Genomic DNA, 14,726 nt, shown 5'->3' on the forward strand with positions numbered 1-14,726 from the left:
CAATGTTCTCTTTCTTCTTCTGTTGTCGTCATTGTGTTTAGGACATTGTGTTCGACAATGTGACTGATGGGAACAGAGACCCCCAAATCACCCACATCTCCCTGGAAGACCATTTCATTTAGTGACTGCAAGCTCTGCTCTGTCACATAATGGGACTCGTCAGCCTGTAAAAGCTGTTGTGTAATATATTTGTGGGTGTGTTTGTGGGGGCGGGGCTGGGGTTTGTTATTTAATATTGTATTAGTAGGGTAGAAATTAAATAAAGAAGACATATTATTTCTTTAAGACAAAGCTGGTGCTACAAAAGTAATATCAAATTATAGAGGGCATAAGCCGTCCTATTGTGAAATTTTAACCTACAAATGAGTACATTTTAAATATTAGTTATAGTTTATATGTTAAATCTTTCTCGAGTGGGTCAGATTTTATTCTGGCAGATATTTTGGTTTTATTATAGCGAGGGACAAGAATACAAATTCTTTGTTGTTTGGTTTTTGATTTTTATTAATAATAATTTAATGTTTCAGATGGCGGAGTGCGTATTTCTTATTTGCTTCTGACTTAAATTGTTGCTAATTTACAGAGTGTTTTCAAATTCTCACACTTTACCTCTCGTTCTTCTGTCCACCCACCCATCACATAGACACACAAAAAACACACAAAGCCCACCAGTCCTCCCACATGCACGCACACACAGACACACGTACTCAAAGCCCGTTGAGTACGTGTGTCTGAGCCTCGTACTCAAGCCTCGTTGAGTACGAGGCTTCTGTTACATCATCTGATGTACATCTCTGCTTTGATGGTCAGCGCTAGAGGAAAGGGTTCACCCACAGGTGTCCCACTAACCTCCTCTTCAAGGTTAGAGCTGCTTACATAAGGAGTTGGTCTGGAAGTTTGGCATTCGGGCTGGAAACAAATCAGTCGAGTTCAGGTGGAAGTCAGAGCCGTGGTTTACACAACAGTGGCTGTTTATTGCCGATGCCAGTGGATTATCTGCTCTACCGCATGTGTTTGGGTGGATGTGTTTCTGTGCCAACTCGCGGCAATACAGGAAACGATTTTGAGGTCTTTAACTTGTGAATAAGCTCATAAGTTAAAGCTAATATTTAACCTACCTATGACAGCTAGCAGATAATCCACTCACTTATTTGGTGTCGAGCCATTGTGTTTATGACATTTTGCACCCTGTTGGAATTCTTGGATAAAAAAGGCTCTCAAAGTGTTGATCCAGCCCGTTCTCACTCCCGAGGTGTAATATACTGACGATTTCTAGATAGGGGGTATTTTCTATTTCTAGATAGTAGATAGGGGGCAGGGTTTAATAAGAATATTTTCTTCTTCCTGCTCCTTTTCACACATGGTTGTAGTGTTTTTGATAGAAAGTGTGGTTGGTTTGTTTGATTTTTTTTGTACCAAGTGTGAAATAAATAAATAAATGAAATGAAATAAATGAAAATAAAAATGAAATTTCTCAAGTCCCGAGGCGATTCTGAGGAACGCAAAAGGTGACCTTCCACGCTCTCATGCTATGCGCTGGGTGATGGATGACATCCAGTAGAATGACGCCCCACGGTAATACACGTTCCAGCCATGTAATCCAGCTCTAACCCAGCTTTAACCAGCACTTTAATGATGTTAGATAGTGTTTTTCAAAGCGATTTAAGTAAAACGAACTTACATGTGTAGATTCATTCCAAATGGTTCTCATGTTTCCTAATTTTTCTGATCTCGTAATATAGGGACGTGTTGGATGCCCGGAAGCGTAATATACTGACAATTTGTCACCTAGTGTAAAATGTTATGCTTTGGGAGTGAGACCATGTTGGTTGATCACGGTTGTTGGAAGATGCAAATGTACCTCTATCAGCTTTCTCATAGTCAAAACAATTATTTTTTTCAATTAAACTTTAAAGATTTGAGCATGAATGAGGTTATTTTGGCTGGACGATAAGCCTGGTTTTAAAAGAAAGAAACGTTAATATGTAGATTAAAGAAGAATTTGCATTAAATTCTGTCAAAGCCTCGTAGTATACTACAGATCCTATTACTGTGGACGACTGATAAATTGTCAGCAGTTTTACCAACTCTTTAATATGGGGCTAGGTGAACTTGGTGAGGTTACTGTGACATAGTTAAGTCAGACCTGATCTATTAATGGAAGTTTGAACTGACATCAACGATATTTAATGGTATTTATGTTCAGCAGCAGGCAGAGTTGTACATAAAACCTTGGCATTTTCCATCCAGGTCAAAAGCATTTGTATGAGAATAATCCTGCACAGCAGCTATAGACGCTCATTATTAACCATCACATCCACATACTTTACTGCATATAACTCACTGTGTCATAGCAACTTGGGATGCAATTATTAATGCTAAGGGAGTAGTATGATATTTATTTATTACCCTGTACTGCTCTTGCTCTTTATTACCCTTAAACAGTCTAATTTTAATACAGGTTCATTTTAAGAGCTGTCCCTTTTTAAAATAGCCTCGACTTACTAAGCTGCTTACAAATGGAATAAGCTCCAAAAAGTATGAAACTACCAGCCTTTTTTAAAGTAAAACAGTTTTAGGTTTGCAGATCCTTCAGTCATTTATCTGTCAAGTTTGTCCCAAACCTTTTCTCCTTGAAAAAAGATCTCAATCTTAATGGCTTTTTACAATCTTATTTTAAAAAAATGTTTTAAGAAATGCAATATTACATGTCTAAAAACAGATGTTAGAGACATTGAAATGCAATATTGATATTACCATTACTAGCAAAAAGCTGCCCTGCAGGTGGTTTTTGCTTTTTCTAGTTCTTCATTCTGTATTTATTCACAAGGGGAACAAAATTCCTTTGTGGATACAAATTTTGGTGACTGCTAAGTATAGGCAACGTACATTATGACATGTGAAACAAATGTAAACGGACCACATAGCATCAAATTTGATGAATACAAAAATCAAAAGAACTGGAATAATACATGATTTTTTAAAAACATATAAATGTGTGTGTCGATGTTCATGTAAAGTTTAGCTCAGATTGGCCCACCCAAAAAGAAGTTATGTACACGTACACGCACACGCACACCACACAGACACAAACACATAGATTGTTAAATAGTTCCATGCAATCATTATAGTTAGATTAATTTTACCAGTAGTAGTAATAATAAGCTACAGCTAATGCATTAAATCGCCATAAAGTCAGCACTCACTTAGTAATATTAGATTATGAAGTCTTTCAAATTAGCTAAATTAAGCTAAAAATGTAGAAGCAGAAACTTTACTTGTAGTGTACTAAGCAAAGATTCCTGTCAACATTGCTGTAAAATTTGTAAATTTGTTATCTACATTTGCTTAGTTACTTTTCCAAGGTTGTAACTAATCTCTAGGTCCGAGGTAGCTAAGATGCCAATGTGTTGATGGCAAGATAAATGGATGACTTTCCAGACATAACGAACACAGATTAACTACGTCTGGGCAGCGCTTTTTTCCTCCTCACTCCATTCTGATGACAAATTAAGAAACACAGTTTCCTTAAGCTTTTACGTCACTTAAAATCCTCCTGTTGGCCAGACTCCAATCAAAGGTCTTAACTGTGGTTAAGCTGTTAACCAACAATCTTAACATTTTGATTAAATCTCCTGTTGTCATGGATAAACCAGTTAACAGAGCTGACTGCTGTTTGGTAAAGAAGCAAGTTATTATCGCTGAGTGCTCTCACTTGATCTAGCAGTGACTGTGGTTAAAGTTAAGGTTAAGAATCAAAGGCAAGATTTTTTTCTACTTTGACTAACATAGGTTTCAAAATTCAGTAGTTCATTAACCAAAAGACGTTGGCTGTACCTGCTGTTTTATTTCTTTGAGAAAAAGAACAGTAACAAGAAAGACCGGTCTCTGATATCTCCCTCTAACCCTCCATCCCTTTTCCTCTCCTCTTTCACACCATCTGCTTTTTTTTTTTTATTTCATTGCTTTCCTTCTCTTTATATCTTCCTCCTGCTCACTATTTTTCCAGGTACAATCTGCTTGAACACAGGTCAGCTTCAAACATGGTTAAATGCTTAACCCTCTTTGAATATATAACAAATTGGACATATGGGTAACTTACATATTAATTTGCAAATAATATGTACATGTTTTATAGGAAGCCAAACAGACAGACTGAAACGGGTTGAAGGACTATTATCTCTTGTGTTTAGGAGATATTAATCTACCCTACAGTATAAGAGGCTCAAAATAAATAAATAAAGTTGTTTCCTCACAAGGAAACGTGAGAAATTCTTATATGACGTTTGTTGATTGGGATGAGTTACAAAGGGCTCTCTGTGCATCATCATCTTTGGATTTCATATTTCAGCTGCTGTCCTCTTGAGTAATATTTTTGGTGTTGAAAAGAGATGGCATGAAGAAGCTAACGGAGAAGCTGTCTTTGTTTTGTGATGAGCTTCCCAACCCCCCGACCGTGGTTCAGGGGGTTGGGAAGCGTATCTGTAACCGGAAGGTCGCCGGTTCGATCCCCGGGCTCTCTGTCCTGGTCGTTGTGTCCTTGGTCAAGACACTCCACCCACTGCCTACTGGTGTTGGCCAGAGGGGCCGATGGCGCGATATGGCAGCCTCGCTTCTGTCAGTCTGCCCCAGGGCAGCTGTAGCTACAACCGTAGCTGCCTCCACCAGTGTGTGAGAGTGAATGAATAGTGGCATTGTAAAGCGCTTTGGGTGCCTTGAAAAGCGCTATATAAATCCAATCCATTATTATTATACTATTGCAAGGGGTATCACAGTGGCATGGCGGTTCTCAGAGCTAAAATTGCCCATAGTTTGGATAGAAACAAAATGTGCCCAAAGTGATTATTTGTACATGTGCTGAACTAATTATTTCAGTGTGTCAGTTGTAGTTATGATGCCCAGATGTATTATGAATTTGTCATAATATAAAAGGCAATGTGAAAGGATCAAAAGATAGAGTAGCTCAGAATCCTTTTTGATCTAGCATCAGCATTGCATGCTGTCCTTCTCCAAGCAAAACACAGAACTGCAGCTTCATCTCTGCATCTATTTTAACCCTGTGCAGCTGTGTCCAACTGTTCTTGTAAATGGTGACTGAAAAGCTGCGTTTTCCCAGAGCACCAACTCAACAGTGCTTCTGCAAAGTGAATCTTGGCAATAGCTGCATTTCTACTGATCATTACAGTACTAATTAACCTCATTTGTATTCAGTGGTGTGCTGGTTTTCTTATTCAGTAATCAGAAACCACATTTACAAACAAGGATTTTTGCAGATTTCTCATGTAATTGCAGTATGGCAGATCAATGCAGTCTGACAGAATTTCCTTCATTCCTGTTCATCATAGCATGTCTTACGTAACCTTGACCGCAGGGAGGCAATCAACCCATGCTGCTATGAAAATCGATGCAACCGAGTGCAATGTGGGCTTTATATTGATGTTGTTTGTGCTGTGAATTGCATATCAGTAAAATAAATAAATAAATAAAAGAACTGGCTTTCAATGAATCCAAACAAAGTAGCACCTGGGATTCTTAATACTGTTTTCTATATTCCTTTGGAATAATAATAATAATGGATTGCATTTATATAGCGCTTTTCGAGACCCCTCAAAGCGCTTTACAATTCCACTATTCATTCACTCTCACATTCACACACTGGTGAAGGCAGCTACAGTTGTAGCCACAGCTGCCCTGGGGCAGACTGACAGAGGCGAGGCTGCCATATCGCGCCATCAGCCCCTCTGGCCAACACCAGTAGGCGGTAGGTGAAGTGTCTTGCCCAAGGACACAACGACCGAGACTGTCCGAGCCGGGGCTCGAACCGGCAACCTTCCGATTACAAGAGGAACACTCTTGAGCCACAATCGCCCCAGGAATAGTATCATCTTTTTCAGTTTCTTCTATTGAGCTTGTGGGAAGCTTGTAATCAGCAGGACTCGACAGAAGCAGACAACTTTTTTTGTCAGTATTCATAATTTTAAGCCTTTGTTTGTTGTGGATTGTCCACTGACAGTTGGGTTGTTGGCTGTATTTCACTTCTTCAGTTCATTTGTACAGTTTGGATGTGTTCAGATGAGACTGAAACAACATTAGAACATGGCTCTTGGTCTTGTTACAAGATAATACACTGAGGACTGATTGGGGGGTGACAAACAAACAATTAGGTAATTAACAGAAACCGAGAGCAATTAGGGAATCTGGAGTACTGACAGGAAGCAAAACTAACACAGCAAACAACAGAAAACTAACCTCTAATGTAAAACAGAAACAGTAACCAAAAGTAACACTGACCTGAGTTTTTAAAAAACCTAACAAGAAGTCAGCGAACAACGAGGGAGCAATATTTATCACTAGAATAAATAAAATGCAGGGACCTTAGAAACCTTGCAAAGGGAATTAAAATATGTGTCTGAGCCTCAAACTACCCAAAACTAAGAATCAAAACACCACAAACCTGAAAAACAGAAAAGCCTCAAATAGAGGACTATTTAAAAAACCCCAAAATAGTACAAAGGCTGTGATACCTGTGAGTCGAAAGCTGAGGCTTCAGACAACACTAAATCCTCAGGCTTTTTTCTACTCTAAGTAAGATGTCACTGACAGAGGATATCTTTAATATAGTCATCTCAGGTTCACAGCGACTGAGGGGCAGCTACTGAGAAGAAAGTTGGATTAAAGGGAGGGGAAAGGGAACTAAAATAACTGGTTTCAGACAGAGGATTAACTCAGGGGCTGCACCAAGTCCCGGTGTGAGATAAGTAAGGATTAGTTGACCTGTGAGTCATGCAAAGCTGCTCGATTAAAGAATAAAAATCTGGAGTTGGAAAAGAGCAGAATAGCTTTCCGTTCAGTCGGGGCTCTTCCAAAAGTCTTGAAACATTGCAATTAGTCCTGAGTTGACCACCGTATTGATTTTTTTGTGGTCTTTTCTTACGGTTGTATTGTTGCGCAGAAAATGTGTTTCCAAAGTTAAATTACAAGTCAGCTATAATTAGCAATTTAAAAAGTTGATGTTAAAGACCCAACTTGATCCATTTATAGAAGCATTTGCCTGATTAAAGCTCTTCTATGTTCTACAGTATGATACTCTTCTCTCTCTACTTACACTTCTTATACGCTAGCTTCACCTAAAGACCTAATCAGATTAGTTATTTGGGTCTTTAGGGTCTTTAAAGGATTTAATTCAGTTTTATTTACACAGCAACAAATCTCTTCAAAGGAAGAGACCTCCGATAGAACCAGACTCAGGGAGGGGCTGTCATCTGCCGCGACTGGTTGGGGGTGATATATATATATATATATATATATATATATATATATATATATATTCATGTGTGCGTGTGTGTTCTCTGAACAAGAAACAGAAACATTTTCTCCTAAAGTCTGAATAAATGCCACAATAAGACCTTATTTTTGTGCTGTTGCTTAATAGCTGTCTCGCTGTGTTAATCAGGTTGTGTTTACACAGATATAATCTAATTAGGGTAATTGTTGTGTTTGCATGATATTTTAGACAAATAATCTCAGTTAAGTGTTCACGTGAAAAAACAAGCTTGAGATCAAAGAAAGCAGAGTGGAGGTGTAAATGCAGGAGTGGGGTTTCCTCCCTACATTTCAGCTAATGAGGCAGCGGTCAGATCTCTGTCTCTCTGCTGTGATGAGCAGAAAATGAGGCTTGCCGTCGTCAGCGATGCACAGCCATCGTCCGGTGAGAGTAATAGCACTGCCTGCTTGTAAACACATCAGCTGACAGAGGAGAGATGAATGAGGCACAGTGACGTGACAAGCGGGCTGACTGTTGCAACATTTACTTGTGTAAATGTTCTTGCATCGTAAGCAAGAATGTCATGATTCCACCCTACAGCCCTGCACTACATTGCAGTGCGCCAGCCCAGTGCGGCAGAGGTGTGGCTAATGCACACCAATATGAGGCTAGATTAGAAAAAATACATTACAGGTGACCTTGTTAAAGGTGGCTATAGTCATAGCCAGTCATAGTCACTCCTTTCATCCCTTTTAAACACAGGGATCTCTCCATCATTACACCATGACAGCTTAGGTATCCTGTGGCGTTTTCCTCAGAAGAAACCTAATATCACCGAACAGGACGTGGCAGGCTGCCAAGAGAAGGCAATGAAGCTTCTTCCACAGAATTCAATTTTCTGCACGTATTAAGGATCGTACAGTGTGTTAAATGAATTTATTTATCAAGACAGTCTTATATATTGACAGTCTTCATTTGCCCTAAAACCAGCTTTTCAGATGAAACTCGCTGCTTGTTTTTTATAAATAAAGGAATTCTATAATTTATTGTCCAGGCTATGCAAGTACATGTTAACAAAGTTAGAGCACAATTGTGACACATTGCAGACAAGGTGAGGTGAAAGCTATTTAACCTGTTTGATGCACTTGTCTAAACATGGCAGGCAAAGATATCAGTGGGGTTACATATCATTACTTGGAACTCCGAGCATCAGTCAGAACTTTAAGAATAAAATGAGAGCAAAAAACAGGATGCATTGATTTGCAGATGGGCCCGTGCATCAGCGTCCAGCATGCCTGTTCAATAATTCATTGAAACAAAACGAAGTGTGGGTTCTTTTGTTCTTTTTGTAGTCACAGCAGTGCTGCTGTGTGTAATTGTGGCTTGACATCATCAAACATCACACAGATGGATGCAGATAGATTAGATGGATGTGAAGACACAAAATTAAGATAAAAAGTATTTCATTTTAGATTATTTGCTGTTAAGGATTACAGAGCTCCTAGGAACCACTCGTTCAATCTTATTATGTCTCATAATATTTTGTTTGTAATAACAGGGAAATTTGATTAGAGGGGGTTATATAATATCAAGTAGCTATATAATTGTGTGTTTTCCCCAAATAAAGGTAAAGTACTTTTCAGCTGCTCCCTTATTTCCCAAAGGGTCATCACAGCAGATGGATCTGCATAATTTACTCCGGATGCCTTTCCTGATACAATCTTCCCATTCATCCATGCTTGGGACTGGCACTAGGAATACACCAGCTTGTGGACCCCTCATGCTGGGTGTTTAGTCTCATCCCAGTCTTTACTAGCAAATAAAATGGCCAGAATATCATCATTAGATATAAACTTAGTGAGCAGACTTAGGTAACTGTGTGCACGTTTAAAAGGTGTTTTGGGTTGAGTAAGATATGACACATAGGTCTATTAGAGATGAGAGAGAATGCTAATACTCATATATGGGTGGTGAGTACATAGCATAAGGTCATCTGAATTTTTAAGATTGTCTTACCTTCTACAGAGATAAATAGGAGCTCAGCTGGGTTACCAAGGTGGGGCAGTACAGGTGAAGAGCGGGCAGGCAGGTTTTGAGCTGGTGAGTTCCTTCCTTTACAAGATTCACCGGCTCAATGCAACGGAGTGATGCTGGTGTCATCCACAGGCAAGAGTGGCTTGAGCAGACAGATTTTCAAGGCAGATTCCAGGCACGAATAACTTTGAGACAAGGAATTAACCGTGGGAGTTTGTCACCGTAGCAGCGATTTCTGGCGAAGAACAGTGCACTTTTTTGCCCAGATATATTCTTCATTTGGGATGTAGTTTGGGAGGTAGAGCAGGTCATCTACTAATCAGAAGGTTGGTGGTTTGGAGGTTTCCCTGGCTGCTCCGGTCTATATTCAAAGCGCCTTGGGCAAGATACTGAATGTGAATGTAAATGTCAGATAGAAAGCTCTTAGGCATAGACAAATATAACGTAAGAACCAGTCTATTTACCATTGCTTCATACCTGACCAGTTTGGTCAGAACTCCTGCACGCTGGGCTGATGTGGGAATGCCAAGTCCAACCAGCAACTTCACCTGAGAGTGAAGAGTTTACCACCCGAGAGAAAGTTAACCAAACCCAGCCCAACCTACCAAATTATGACAATTCCACATACATGCTTTGTACTCTTGATTAGAGAAGACTGTCACCATACCATTGGCACTAGGATCATAGTGGACCACTGCAATGGCATCATCACATCCTCTGCTGCCCTCCTCCTCTTACTAGAGTTCTTCTAAAGGCTCCAGCCAGAGACATCAGGTGCTGTCATGGTACAATTAATTTCTTTGGTCACAATGACACAAAAACTTTGTACCAAAACACTGTTCAAAAAAATTTCCAAGCAGGTTAGGCCCCTGCAGTTTCTTTTCAGTTTAACAACACTGAGACTTCCATATGGAGGAATCCAGACTGCTGACATGTAGGTGAATGAGGACCCAAATGCATACTCACAAGCAGTCAGGATTAACATTAAGCTCATCTCTAATTTATTAAAGCTCAAATAAAACAGGAAGTTAAAAAAGCAAGCCAACAGCTAACAGAGACAGAGGCTGTATCCCAATTTAGGGTCTGCATCCTTAAAGGCCGCATTTTAAGGCCGATTACGTCACAGCGACACGACGAAGGCTGTCCCAATTCGAAGGCTGCTCGAAATGTGGCCTCCAAATGCGTCCTTCATTTCCCTGAATTTTAAGGACGTGGCGGTGTAGACTTCGTGGCCCAACATATCCCAGAATGCATAGCGCGGTGGTGGGTGTGGATAATTTATAATAAAAAAAAACGGTGGATGAGGGGCGCCCGAAGAGTAACTTTGTAAACTAAGTACTGAATATTATGTCACTTATTTATGTGCAAATGTTTAATAACGAAGAACATTAAAACATTCCTGTTGGCCACATGTCGGCAAAGTTATGTGACATTAGTGACGTTTGTACTAACTTGGTTTTAAAGCCTGTACTTTAAAATATACGCCGTTCAATAGCTGAGCTTAATCAGAGAATGATCAAAGCTCATGTACAAACAAACAAACAAATGAACAAAAGATTTTCTCCTTCATTTCTGTCAAACAAAGCTGTATGAAACGTTTCCAGCTGTTAGTATCATGGTTGCTAGGCAACCTAGGCAGCACAACGGAGGCTAGACCGTCCCATTTCACAAGCCTCACACTTCCGGCCTTAGCGGTCTTTGAGTACGCGGCCCTTGAGGATGTTGAGGCTGCGTACTTTAAGGCTGCAGACCCTGAATTGGGATACAGCCTGAGACTGAGGCACAAAACATGGGGAACATATTTCTCTCCAGTCCTGGGAGAGTACTCAGCAAATGCCATGCTGATTCACATTATGGAGTAGTACTTTATGATTCTGCTTTTAGCTGCTGATCACATTTCTTTACTGTGGAATTAAAGTCATTTAAAATCATTTGTAGCTTTCATCAAAGACATAAATCTCTGCAGCTGCAGAATTCTTGGCTGAAATGAAAAAACAGGGTGTTTGACAAGTCTTCCCCTGCTGACAGTGACGGATGTCGGGGGCTGTGCCCTGGGTGGGGACACCTGCTTTAGTGGAGCCATGGTCACATGAGGCTGGGAGTATGATGCTTAAAGCTGATAATCAAACAGCAGCAGGTGGTGCAGATTATCTCTTTTGTTGTTGTTGTTGATTTTTTAGATGAAATACTGTAGGCTAAACCCATATCCAGCACAGCGTGGAGCATTGTTGACATCGGGTTCTTTGATCTCCCGCATTTTGCAATGATATATCAAATGAGAAATGATGAATGCGGGAATTTGGCAGACATTATTCTGGTGTTTGTGTGTCTACGAGGTTGCACGTGTTTGTATTTTGATTTTGGTCTGTTTGTGCTCTCCTTTCACTGCATTTCTGCATTTCCTTTTCACTGTGTGTGCTTATACGCATGTGTGCGCATGTGTGTATTGTGTATGTGTGTATATGGTCCTGCCCTAGTATCTGTACGTGTGTGACTGTGCGTGTGTGTTCTTGTGTGGGAGCTCCTGTCTGATTGCCATGGTCTTCTTACGCAAACACTTATGCAACAATGCAGCCTGGTGGCTGATCTCCATTGTATCGTGTGTGTGTGTGTGTGTGTGTGTGTGTGTATTCAGCCCTTTTTTGTCATGCCCAGGCATTGCGCTCTCTAAAACTGAACAAGTCGCTGTCCTCTTTGAGGAGAGAAAAATTGGTTTAGTGGTTCTTTTAGATTTATTTTTGTTACGTCGTCAGTGTGAACTGTATGCTCGAATCTGATCTGTGTGTGGACATGTTTGCCCTTGTTCTGTCATATGTACACATTCCTGGTCATGGGTGTGTTTCTATATATGAAGGGTATATTTATTTTTGTCATTTTTATTCGTGTTATGGAACGGCTGTGTGCAGACAGGAATAGGACCCAAGGTGCAGACAATCGGAGGCAAAACTTGAACTCAAAACAGCTTTAATGCTAAACTCAAATATAACATAACTGGAAATATCAAAATAAACTTACACTGGAAGACTGACAGAACACACAGCTAGATAAACGTAGATCGCGACACGGACACAGAGAAACACAGGGCTTAAATACACAGAGGGAGCAATCAGGGAATGGGTAACAGGAGGGAAACACAGCTGGGGCAAATCAGGCCTAACGAGACAAGGGGAAGCAAAACCAGATACATTAACATCAGACAAGGACCTTCAAAATAAAACAGGAAACATGACACAGACTGAACTAAAGACACAGACTGACACGCGCGCACTGCAACAGAGGGAACAGAGGTCATGTCCAAATTCATGGGCTGCATCCTCCTGAGGCCGCATTTGTAGACCGATTACGTCACAGCGACGCGCCGAAGGCTGTCCAAATTCGTAGACTCCTCCGAATGCAGCCGACAAATGCGTCCTCCTTTTCCCCGAATTTGAAGGATGGGTCGGGTGTGTCCTTCGTGGCCCACCATATCCCAGAATTCATAGCGCGGCCCAGCCAAGCTCCAGTTTCCGGCAATGGCGGCCGCTACTAAGTTTTAAAATTACTCTTATTAATCTTTCTGGGCCACAAAATAAACTTTAAACATATTTTCAGGCGAGAATGTGGGTTAGCTCATTGATAATTAAAAATGAACACAAAAACGGAGAACAATTTCGGGGTCCATTTTCGATTTTCGTGCCGTGGCGCTGACAACCGGAAATACTCTGAATTGAGGGCGGGAGTAGATCGAGAAGGCTAGACCGTCCAATTCCATAGCCGTTTACTTCCGGCCTACCTGACCTCCTGAGGACCCGGCCTTCGCGGTCTACGTGGGCCGGGTCCTCAGGAGGTCAGGATGCAGCCCATGAATTTGGACACGACCAGAGACGTGGGACCAGGGCAGACACAGACACTGACTGGACACGGGGATATAGCAAACAGGGGAGACAGCAACTAAGGATTACACAGAGACAAACCATAAGACATAACTCTAACAAAGAAACCAAAGAATAGAAATGATAAATAATATAATAAACTCAAAAACCCTGGGTCAACGACCCAGGCATCCTAACAGTTCGTGTGTAAATCAAAGCATACTGTAAAAGGCGTTCTACTTCTATCATGTTTTTGTGCTCATTCTTTAACACTGTGACAATCGGTCCAAACCCCAACTTGTATCTTAACTGCTCTGTTACTACGGCTCTGCTTGTTACTGTACAGGCACAAAAACTAAATATGAATTAACACGAGGAGGTTGTTAATCATAAATTCCTGTAGACTAGTTGTAGACAGTTATATATTTGTGTAACTTTTCTTGCTCATGTAACAATAGTAATGTTACATGAGCCTGAACTATTAATGTATTCTATTACTGCTAATGTTGCTGGGGCAATTAAGATGGTCCTCTCCAGCAGGGGGAGCTATGTGTCTGTTAACTAAGTGGAGGGCTGTTCTCACCTGCATAAACTGCATGTTGTGTATACCTGGACAAGTTGTTTCATGTGCTCTCGAGTCATAAAAGTTAACACTAACTGTTGAAAGAATTTGCCCGGAGTGGAGAAATTTGCCTTTTACTTCCTAAATGTTTTTCTTGGGTCACAAATGAGGTTTTTTCTCCGACTGCTGACAGTGTGAGCTGCATTGCAAATATTTCAGAACCTTTTGATCACTTTGATGGGAAACGTTTTTTTTCCCCTCACTGAATACTTACACACTGTCTTCTGTCCTTCTCTTATAATCTTTTCTCAAAATTGAGCTGCCCTATATTCATGGAATCTGATGTGCCGCTCACATTTTGGGACGAGAAAAACAAATGAAGTGGAATTATCCTTTCTGTAAGATTGAGGCTCATCTTTAATCATCTACTACTGCAGTAATATCGCACGTCACAAACGCACAAATTCACACACATCGGTCCTTTTTGTCTCCTCTTGCTCTTACGTCTTTCCCCCCACTGCTCCACTGTGACATTTTAATTTAAGCTTTTTCTTTGGCTTCTGCTGCAGTGAAAGGAAAAGAAAGTAGGATAAAGATTAAAGAATATTCTTGAAATATTATAAAACTCTGAGAGCTGCAGTGCAATCGTGGAGAAGTTAGAAAATATTTAAGTCAGTGGTGAATGTTTATGAAGGAAGAAATGAAAGGATTCGCTGTATTTAAAGGACGCTTTGCCAACTTTTAGCACATCTTCAAAAGAAATGTGTATATATTACAATTATGAAGCTGCAGGGAAAATCAGTGTGTGTGTGTGTGTGTGTCTGCGTGTGTCCGTGTGTGTGAGCTGGCACATGGCTCACCATTTCCACAAACTCTTGGCTGGGAAGCTGTACTGCTCATAAATTACCAAAAATATCAACCCAGCAAATCCCCCCAGCCTGCTACCAGATACTGCTGTGTGTGTGTTTGTGTGTGTAAGGTCTTCTTCTTCCCACATGCACCCTTTGTCCTGTCC

The 14,726-nt window shown here is 40.6% G+C and overlaps 1 protein-coding gene and 1 long non-coding RNA gene across 2 annotated transcripts in view; both read left to right on the forward strand.

The window, feature by feature from the left end:
• LOC146498652 (uncharacterized) lies at nt 1-14,725 on the forward strand. Its single transcript, XR_014870372.1, has 3 exons — nt 1-716; nt 750-12,585; nt 13,162-14,725. It is a non-coding gene; the product is annotated as an uncharacterized LOC146498652 (long non-coding RNA).
• The window catches only part of camk1da (calcium/calmodulin-dependent protein kinase 1Da), an 83,314-nt gene that overhangs the window by 45,644 nt on the left and 22,944 nt on the right, over nt 1-14,726 (forward strand). The gene's annotated exons all lie outside the window — the stretch shown is intronic.

Source organism: Neolamprologus multifasciatus, chromosome 17, assembly GCF_963576455.1.
Source record: "Neolamprologus multifasciatus chromosome 17, fNeoMul1.2, whole genome shotgun sequence".
Taxonomy (NCBI): Eukaryota; Metazoa; Chordata; class Actinopteri; order Cichliformes; family Cichlidae; genus Neolamprologus; species Neolamprologus multifasciatus.